This window comes from Eptatretus burgeri, chromosome 5 (assembly GCF_056783735.1).
Source record: "Eptatretus burgeri isolate ZD-2024b chromosome 5, Ebu_testis_v1, whole genome shotgun sequence".
NCBI lineage: Eukaryota > Metazoa > Chordata > Myxini > Myxiniformes > Myxinidae > Eptatretus > Eptatretus burgeri.
Window position 1 is genome coordinate 37,833,874 of NC_140965.1, and position 10,000 is coordinate 37,843,873.

Genomic DNA, 10,000 nt, shown 5'->3' on the forward strand with positions numbered 1-10,000 from the left:
ATGATTATTATTATTATTATTATTATTGTGCACTTGTTTCTGAATTATCTAATTCCGGTTACAATCACGAGTGAAATTATCTCTCTTCTAATGTGCCACACTCTTCGCAGAGTGTCGATGCCGCCGAAGCAGCTTCCTGAGCAAGTGTCATACTGGGTGGTGGTTTGTCCTTGCCTTCCCAGCAGAACTTAGAGCTGCAATTTGACCAGAGTGCTGGTGATGGCTCGCCAACTCTTCTGGAAGGTCACCCCGGGATCTTTAACGTCCAACTAATGTGGGCACGCAGGACGACCGTTTAATGTCCATCCGAGGGATGGAAAACCCTTTGATGAATCACCCTGCCTATAAAACGCCAGGATGAAAGTTTATAGCTGTGTCAGGATTCGAACCCAGGCGAGACAGCTTAGTGGTGAGTGTGCACACCTGTAGGCCATACTGTCAGCCCCAACGGGTCGAATTGATTGTCATTGAAAGTGTCTGGTACAGCAGGTGAGGAAGTAGAATCTTGGAGCACACCACATTTTAGAGGTGGCCAAAACCAGTTGTTCCTTCTGCTTTTGTTTTATTCTCAACCTTAAATCACATTGTGTCTTTGGTAAGTAGTAAACATTTGGACTGGTACACTGTAAAATAAAAACATTTAAATTCCTCCTATGAGCTAAACATTAGGCTAACCTAATTTTTACCACCTGTCTATAATTGAGACTGTTGGGATGGCCTGGAGGTATGTTGTCCACCTGGGTTTGAATCTCGACCCAGCTGTAACATGTCACCCTGGTGTTTCACATTACTGTGCAGTGACTCGTTCATTTTTCTTTACTCAGTAGTTCATTAATTTTTCTTTATTGTGCTAATATTTGTAAAAAGAAGCAAACACGTCAACTCCAGTAGCCAATCAGTTGCATCTTCCAGAGAGCCAATCAACGCACGAGGTGCTAAAAAAACAGGCCAAGGACTCACGAGAACTTGTCTAGACGACATGTTGGAAGCTCACACGCCTTTACTTACAAGCCTTTCTCATCCTTATTCATGAGTCACTCAACACGTCAATATTTAATGGTGACTTTTGTTCGATTTTATCAAGATTATTGAGCGAAGTGGATTTCGTTTGTTTGGCTCTCTCTCCTCTCTCCTCTCTCCTCTCTCCTCTCTCCTCTCTCCTCTCTCCTCTCTCCCCTCTCCCCTCTCCCCTCTCCCCTCTCCCCTCTCCTCTCTCCTCTCCCCTCTCTCCTCTCTCCTCTCTCCTCTCTCTCCTCTCTCCTCTCTCTCTCTCTCTCTCTCTCCTCTCTCCTCTCTCCTCTCTCTCTCTCTCTCCTCTCTCCTCTCTCCTCTCTCCTCTCTCCTCTCTCCTCTCTCCTCTCCCCTCTCCCCTCTCTCCTCTCTCCTCTCTCTCCTCTCTCCTCTCTCTCTCTCTCTCTCTCTCCCCCCCCGGTTGCATCATTGGTTGGAACGCAGCTATGACGCTGATGCAGTGTCCCCCTTACCAGTACACTGGTACTCATTTTGCCGACCTCGGAAGGATGACAGACTGAGTCAACCTCCTGGTGTATTTAATTCAGCGGCCAACGGGGCTTAAACTCAGGACCCCAGGGTCCCAAGCCACCACCCTAACCACTAAGCCAACACCAGGCTTGAACTCAGGACCCTAGGGTCCCAAGCCACCACCCTCACCACTAAGCCAACACCAGGCTTGAACTCAGGACCCTAGGGTCCCAAGCCACCACCCTCACCACTAAGCCAACACCAGGCTTGAACTCAGGACCCTTGGGTCCCAAGCTGCCACCCTCACCACTAAGCCAACACCAGGCTTGAACTCAGGACCCTAGGGTCCCAAGCCGCCACCATAACCACTAAGCCAACACCAGGATTGAACTCAGGACCCTAGGGTCCCAAGCCTCCACCCTAACCACAAAGCCAACACCAGGCTTGAACTCGGGGCCCTAGGGTCCCAAGCCGCCACCCTAACCAATAAGCCAACACCAGGCTTGGTTTGTTTGGTTAAACAACCACGATAACAACGAACGAGTTTTCCTCTTCTGCTTACCATTTTTCGACGCCATTTGGAAGCCGCAGTGGCTCAGCGCCATTAAATACTTCCTTCTTAGCAAACCGCTGGAGAGACGACGAAGAAGTAATCATCAGCCGGACTTCATTTTCAACACGTCATTGCATTGTTAATGTGAGTGAGATTTCTCTTGTTCTGGTTTAAGCATCATCATCCTAAACCAGCATACTGAAAGGGAATAATCACCACAACCGTACAGGGAGATGAATGGATGTGTTTTCCATACGTTGAATGGACGTTAAGCTAGGTGTCCCAAGACCTCACGGAGTCCTATTGCCTTAGTTATCACCGGAACACTGAACAAATTGCAATCACCTTCAATCGAACGTCAGGTCTGGCCAACCGCTTCGTGAAAGACTTGGGCTTATGTCCACCAATGTCCACCAGTATTCTCTGAACATACAAGTTTTTGCTCAGCACGATAACATCCTCTGTGGATATTCAACCGAATCACGTTAAAAACTCAAGTGTTTCTTTCTTTATTTTGTAACAGACACAGTAATATCTGATTTCTATTCAAATAATTTATTCGGACCCTCATGGGAGGGTCTTAAGGGAGACAAAGTGGTCATTCTCTTTACTTATTTATAGATACTGTACATTCATATGATAGGAGAATGTAAACTAACATGTATGTTGCAAGTTAAGTCCAAACATCATTGTGATCATCATGTACAGATGGTCCAGTCATGGATATATCTTCTTCTACTTTTTCTTCTTTAACAGCAGCAGTTATTCCCACGTTCTTGTTGGGTTAGCCGGAGGAAGCTTTGCCAAAGTCTTTCATGAACCGGCAGGCCAGGCAGGGCAGGAATTTGGAATTTGTCCAGGGTGCCAGCAACAGCCCGCCTATTCCGCGGAAAGACACCATGATATATTTACGTACACCAACGAATGCTAGCGGACAGGACACCCGGCTTAAAACGTACATCCGAGTGACGGCACACACATTGATGAATCACCCTGCCTGTGAAACAACAGGATGACAATTCTGGGTCGGGATTCGAACCCAGCCAGGCTAGCCAGACAACCGAGAGTTGAGTCAGGCATGCTTCTAGGTCATCCTGCCAGACCCAGTCATGGAATTAGCAAAGATCAAACATTTAAATAAGTATATCAATACCCTTAAACAAAAACTGAAATTTTTGCTGATGCCATGGTATTAAGAATAAACGTGTGCTTTCAAGGGGTTATTGAATTGAACCAAGTGAAGGACCGCTATGCAGCTCTAACTTGCTTCAGTCTTGGTCATTTTAACTTGTAATTCACCAGCAATGAACTTTCTCACATTTAGAACAGGGAAGTTCTCCAGCTCCATTTAACAAACTTCAGATTCGATATCGAACGCATTTAGCAGCATTTCCAAGCATTGTGTCTGTCACTTGTTGGTAGTCCTGCATGTTGAAGGTCATTTCCAAGCAATGAACCCTGATAGGACAACTTTTCTTGAAAAGTAAGTTCGACGGCTTGTTCGCGTCTGCAGGTTAGGCTTAATGAGAGAAAGAGAGAGAGAGAGAGAGAGAGAGAGAGAGAGAGAGAGAGAGAGAGAGAGAGAGAGAGAGAGAGAGAGAGAGAGAGAGAGAGAGAGAGAGAGAGAGAGAGAGAGAGAGAGAGAGAGAGAGAGAGATATAGATATAGATATAGATATAGATATAGATATAGAGATAGATAGATCCTGCATGAGCAAGTTGTCAAATCGGCTTTTAAGTGGTGGATCTGGCTTATGTAAGGATTCCACTGATGCAACTCTTCCATAATGTATGACTTCTGGTTCAATGGTCTGGTCATTCCATTGGAGTACGTTGTGTGTGATGGTGTGACTGTTGATTTGGCTGTTTTGTTTTTTTTTAAATCTATTTTCCCAGTGATATAAGGCTGAAAAGGAGCTTGTTCATCCATCATAGAGAGGATAAGGACATTAGGGGAGATGGCAATTTGTGTTTGCATTCATTACAGGAAATAGACAAATCAACATGGAAGGGGCATTTTGATATGGAATTGCAGAATGATACATTATAAACTTCGAAGAGAACACCAGACTTGCCAACTCTTGCCGACGAAGGGTGTAATTCATATAAGTATACACAGACATCACCGAGTAACCTTGTGAAAAAGGAAGAATATTGTTGAAGAAGAAAACCATTGCCATATTGCATTATGCTGATTCTCTATCGTGTTCCATTGGCACCATTCTGTGTAAGCTGTGCATTGCAACCTCATTTAGTTTTGTTATTACAACATTTAAAAGTGCCTGCAGAGGGCAATGAATAAGAAGCTTGAATATGTGGTTTCAGGCAGTCGTCCAATACCTACACTGATGTGAGGCTGGAGAGATGGGATGGAAACCGTGGAATCATTAGCTTCACTATCATTGTATAAACGAGCAGACAAAATGGCAGGAAGATCAATGTGTTAGCTGTTCGGCAGTTTTCATTATCATTAACATCGACTTCTAATACATTTGCAGATCCATGAAGAGTGTAGCCCCCCCCCCAACTCCCTTCTCTCTCCCCCCACTTCCCTTCCTCCCTCCACCCTTCCCCATTTTTACCACCTTGTATTACATGAATTTCGCCCTGTTTTCTTTATACTTTAGTCAATGATTGTAAAAGAGCTTGGAAGTAAATTTTGTGACGGTAGCAAGTTACTATACCCCGGGTAGATCAGAATATACACGTGATGGTAACTGTGTTCCCAAGACTGTCGTCGTTAATGAATGCTTATTGGACTGGGACTCGATTATGGATTTGGCCCACTGGTTTCATCATTACTGAGGTGTGACTGTGCTGCTGAAGCAATGCTCCTGTACATTATGGCAGGAATATGGATTTTTGGTCAGGGTACCAACACACAATGCCTATTCTTGTGAAAGACACCATCGGGTCTTGCATGTTCACCAGTAAATTATGCTAGTAGATGGGGCCACTGCCGTACAATAGCCTTTGTTCGTAATTATGGGTGTTCCCGGAAAGCTATTCTAATTTGATAGTTCAGGAATAAGCCTGTTGTTGGCTTCGTGGTTCGGGTGGCTGGCTTGGTATCTTAGGGCCCTGAGTTTGAGTCCAGTTTTCCACTGAATTAACACCAGGTGGGGTTGACTCAGCCTGTCATTCTTCTGAGGTCAGCAAAATGACTAACAGTGTACTGGTAGAGGGGCACAGCTGCGCTTCCAAGAAATGATAGCTACCCCATAATTTCCAAGAAATGATAGCCAAGCTGCCATACGCAAGAAAAGAACAGTTCAGGAATTTTCATAGATATTTAATATCAATTGTAGCAAACTGGATAGCTTAGAGGTATGCACACTCACCTCTGAACTTTCCAACCTGCATTCTAATCTCGGCTAAGCTCTAAACTGTCACCCTGGTATTTTGCAGGCAAGGGAGACATCAATATGTGCGCCATCCCTCGGATGGACCATAAACTTAGCATCCCAACTCCAGAGATTCGGTGGTGGATGTTAAAGATCCCATGATGTCCTCACAAAGAGTAGGCGAGTTATCGCCGGTACCCTGAACAAATCCCAAAATCCAGCTCTAACCTACTTAGTCGAACGAAATGGCGAGGCCAGCCAGTTCATCAGACTTTGGCCAAATGTTTTTCCCAGCTGACCCCACAAGGTGGGAATATGGCCATTAAAGAAAGAAAGACCTAACATCAATTGTTATCCACACAAATGCAAAATATTAGTCTTTTGTGGTGGAAACTTTGGTCGATGTGATAAGTACCATGCTCAACAAGCTAAAGTCAACAGTCAAGCACAAAATGTTTTTTTTTAGGAGCATTCAAGCATACACTAGAGAAGAACTGACTCAATGATTAATTATCTGTAGGATGCCAGTTTGGCCACGAATGAGAAGGCATTATATATATATCTTATCTATATTACTAAAACCCTCTCATCTTGTAAATATGTAAATATATATGTATGTATGTATGTTCACGGAATACAGCCAAAACGGTACATAATGGCGCAAAAATTTTAGTGCCACCTTACACACCATTCTCCTGCGGTGTGCAGTGTTAAGTTTCGTTCAAATCGGACAACTAAAAAATTATTAAAAAATCAATTCCTGATCCAGTCAAGTACTCTTTGGTAGTATTTTATGAATGTAAACAACTCAGTGGTATAGTTCGCTGGAGCTATCTTTTTTATTGAAATGATTTATTTAAAAATCTCAAACATTTAGTATCGACAAAGACGATTTATTTTTAAGTATAAAATGAACATCGCCATTTTGATCTAATACTTCCTTGTTCATTAATAAATGAAATTGTTTTTAGACGATTATGCACAATAATTTCTTCGACTTTCTTTTCTCCGTTTTTTTTTTTTCCACATTGATGCGCAATATCAAGTTTCGTTCAAATCGAGCAACAAAAATTTTTTTTAAAAATCTATTCCCGATTTAATGAAGTACTCTTTGGGATTATTTGATCAGTGCAAACAACCTCAGCGGTATAGTTCGCTGGAGCCATCTTGTTTTTTCTTTTTTTTTGAAACTTTTTTTTATCAACCGGTGTCACAACGGGAACCCAGCGGGTTCACGGGTTGTCTAGTATATATATGCATATGCATATATACATATTGCATGTAATGTTGCTTCTACGTAACAAGTAAATAAACCAATTAGAAAAGCGAATTAGATGGCCAAAAGGACCAGAGTGTATGTTCAACAATGGATGGAGGTCCTCAATGCCAGACATGAACTCAGAGCCGTATCCTGAGACATAGCGCATGCTTTTGACATGGTCTGACACCTTGCCCTGCTCACCAAACTCTCCTCCTGTGGCATCTAAGGCCAGCTCGACTCATGGCTCGCTGACTTCCTCTCCTGTCTCAGACAACATGTGGCCCTAAATGGAGTTCTTTCATCCCCTCTTCCTGTCCAGGCTGGAGTTCCTCAAGGTAGCATTCTGGGCATTGTTCTTTTTCTGGTTTTCATCAATGATCTCTCCGACTCTCTGAAAAATCCTCTTTATCTCTTTGCTGATGACTCCACCCTCTGCTATACCATCTGTCATCCCTCAGACCGGCAAGCAGCAGCTTCTTTGCTCACTGCAGATCTGGGTAAAATCACAAACTGGTCCAAAACATGGAACATGTCTTTCAATCCGGACAAATCTCACACTCTCACTTTGTCTCTCCAAAAGGACTGTTTGGAACCTCACCCCTATCTACTTTCTCAACAATCCTTTGGAAGAAGTCCTTTCTTTCAAGCTTCTGGGTCTCACTATCTGCTATGATGTTTCCTGCAAAAGCCACATTTCCAACCTGGCCTCCAAAGCCAGTCGCCGACTGGGAATCCTCTATCATGCAAAGTCCTTTCTCAGCCCATCTAAGCTCCTGACCACATACAAAGCTTTCATTTGCAGCCTCATGGAGTACTGCTCTCCCCTCTGGGCTGGTGCTCCTCCCACCTTTCTCGGCTTCACGCTGTGGAAACCAAGGCATTTCAGATCATTGGCATCTACCGTGATGAGGCTGAGTCTTTTGGCCTCTCACTCTCTCACCACAGGCAGGTCGGTGGTCTTTCTGTCTTCTACCGTCTCCTCTCCAGTCTCGCCCCCCCCCCCCGTTCTGTCGATGATTTTACCCCACCATATTTCCATAGGGCGCTCAATGTCCGCCAACAACCCCCTTCTGGTAAAACTACCAAAATCATGAATCACTGCTCACGTTCACTCTTTAATTCCTCTTTTTCCCGCCTTTGGAATAAACTCCCTCACTCTGTTCAATCCCATTCTTCCCTCCAGGCCTTCAAAACAGCTTCACACCACCACCTCTTATCATCCCCCATCCAAATCCTCGATCTTTTCTACCCCCGTTCATCCACCCGAAACCCACCTCCTTCAAGTTCCCTGCTTTCCTTCCTGAAAGTGCCTGAAATGTCCATCTTGTATAGCCCATGTTCCCCGCCCCATCCCTCTCCCTTCCACAGATCTCCTAATGTCTCTGTTCCCCACTGTTTTGTCCTTCCCACTCCCGCCCCTCTTGTCTCATGCCCCCCTAGCTGTGCATTGTGTGTTAGCTCTCATACGAGCCTTGACAAGGTGTACAAACAAAATAAATAAATGAGAAAACAAGAGGTAATTTGGAGGGCACTTGCTAGAGTGCATACCTCCGTCACGTAATGCCTGATCCGCGAGAACATATCGGGGGCCCAATACATTTTTGAAATATCATGCTATATAGGACGATATCATTTTTGCCCCTATCAATGGTAAAGAATTGCTTTGAAAATTAAATAATACTCGTATCCGGATTCGGATTCGGATATCCACCAAAATCGAACAAATTCGTCCTTGCCACACACCCAACATGTCCATCAAGTTTCATCCGAATCCGTCCACAACTTTTTGAGATATGCTATATATTAGTTTCGCCCTATCTCTCAATGGTGAAGAATCGCTTAAAAAATTATCAGATCCGCTTCACCAAAATCTAATCAGTTTTTTTTCCTTGTCGCACACCCAACCTGCCGACAAAATTACATCCGGATCTGTCCACAACTTTTTGAGATATCCCACACACAAACAAACAAGCAAACAGATATAGTGGGGTGAAAACATAACCTCCTTCGTCTTCTGTGGTGGAGGTAGCAATGACGTAGGGCTGCTGGATTAGGAAAAGTGGAGAATAATGCAATAAAGTACAGGCATCGGGTATGGAGGACATTGGGACAGCTGGTGCTGGGCTTGTTAGAGAAGACTGCTGAAAGCAAGTAAAGCTGGGGCAAGCAAAACCAACATGGAATGCAAACATAAGCAGATGGAGTGAGCAAACAAGAATGATATTCGTCAAGGAGAATGAATGAGACAGAAAAGTGCGGCAGCTACGGTTTGAACGATCATGCCGAATAATAATAATGAGAAGCAGCAAGTCCTTCAATGAGTATTTAACACAAGAACTAAAACAATTTCCTTAAAAAGCATCTCTACTTTCTTGGAGCATCCTAGAGCATCTCCATTTATAAATCGCAGAGCCTCTCTTTGGCTGGACACCACATCTCGTATGGTGTTCATGTTTTTTTTTTCTGGAAAAAAGGAAGAAAGCTACTTGAACAATGGATAAGCTGCTTAAATATTTCTAAGCATTTGATTATCTGCAAAAAAACAGGAACACAAAGCCAGAAGAGGAGGGTTGTTTCAAACCTGGTCTGTGTGGAAACAATTCTTCTGTATAGCTGTCACTGATTATAGTGTTGAAGTGATAATATTTGCAGAATGGGAAGCACTAAGAAGACACCAAACTAAAATATGATGCTTGGTTAAGGAATGTTTTTTTTTTTTTTTTTACAGACTGTACACTTCCTTGTATGTTCATCAATACCTATCAGTACACGTATTGGATATCACACTGAACAAAGAGAGCGGTTAAAGGTTCATCTTAACTTTTTATTTGGAAATCATGTGAAAATAATCGTTGACTGCTGAAATTTTTTGCAAAGATATTGTCTGCTCTGTTCAATTTGTACAGGAATTGACATCACTGATGGTCAAAGCATTCTGGGTAAAACCAGTATGGTGGCCTATTAGTTGTGTGTGCTGTGGAACAGGTGTATCACTAACTTCCTTGGGAAGTGTAACATCAAACAGATTACATTCACATAAGACTGTCGACACAATTTTGTGATGCTTTTCATTAACAAAGATGTGTGTTTTATTGGTTAGTGCATTCAAAACCTGGCTGGGAATCGGTTAGCAATTTTGAGCATTCTTTAGTGCAACCAACTGTTGTCAACCAAGCAAACCAAATATTCAATGTATTTAACAGCTAATTTGAGAAAATATCCAAATTACTAAACTAGATGTGTAGAGAGGACACATCGGTGTTGGAAGTGTCGAAAGGATCATTAATTCTCACTTGAGATTTGATAAGGTTAGCATAAGGTGAGTACCTCAATGGACCTGGGTACTTGAGTCGAGATGGAT

At 43.2% G+C, this 10,000-nt stretch overlaps 1 protein-coding gene across 2 annotated transcripts in view; it reads left to right on the plus strand.

The window, feature by feature from the left end:
* LOC147026255 (extracellular sulfatase Sulf-1-like) overlaps window positions 1-10,000 on the plus strand; it is a 397,411-nt gene that overhangs the window by 117,180 nt on the left and 270,231 nt on the right. The gene's annotated exons all lie outside the window — the stretch shown is intronic.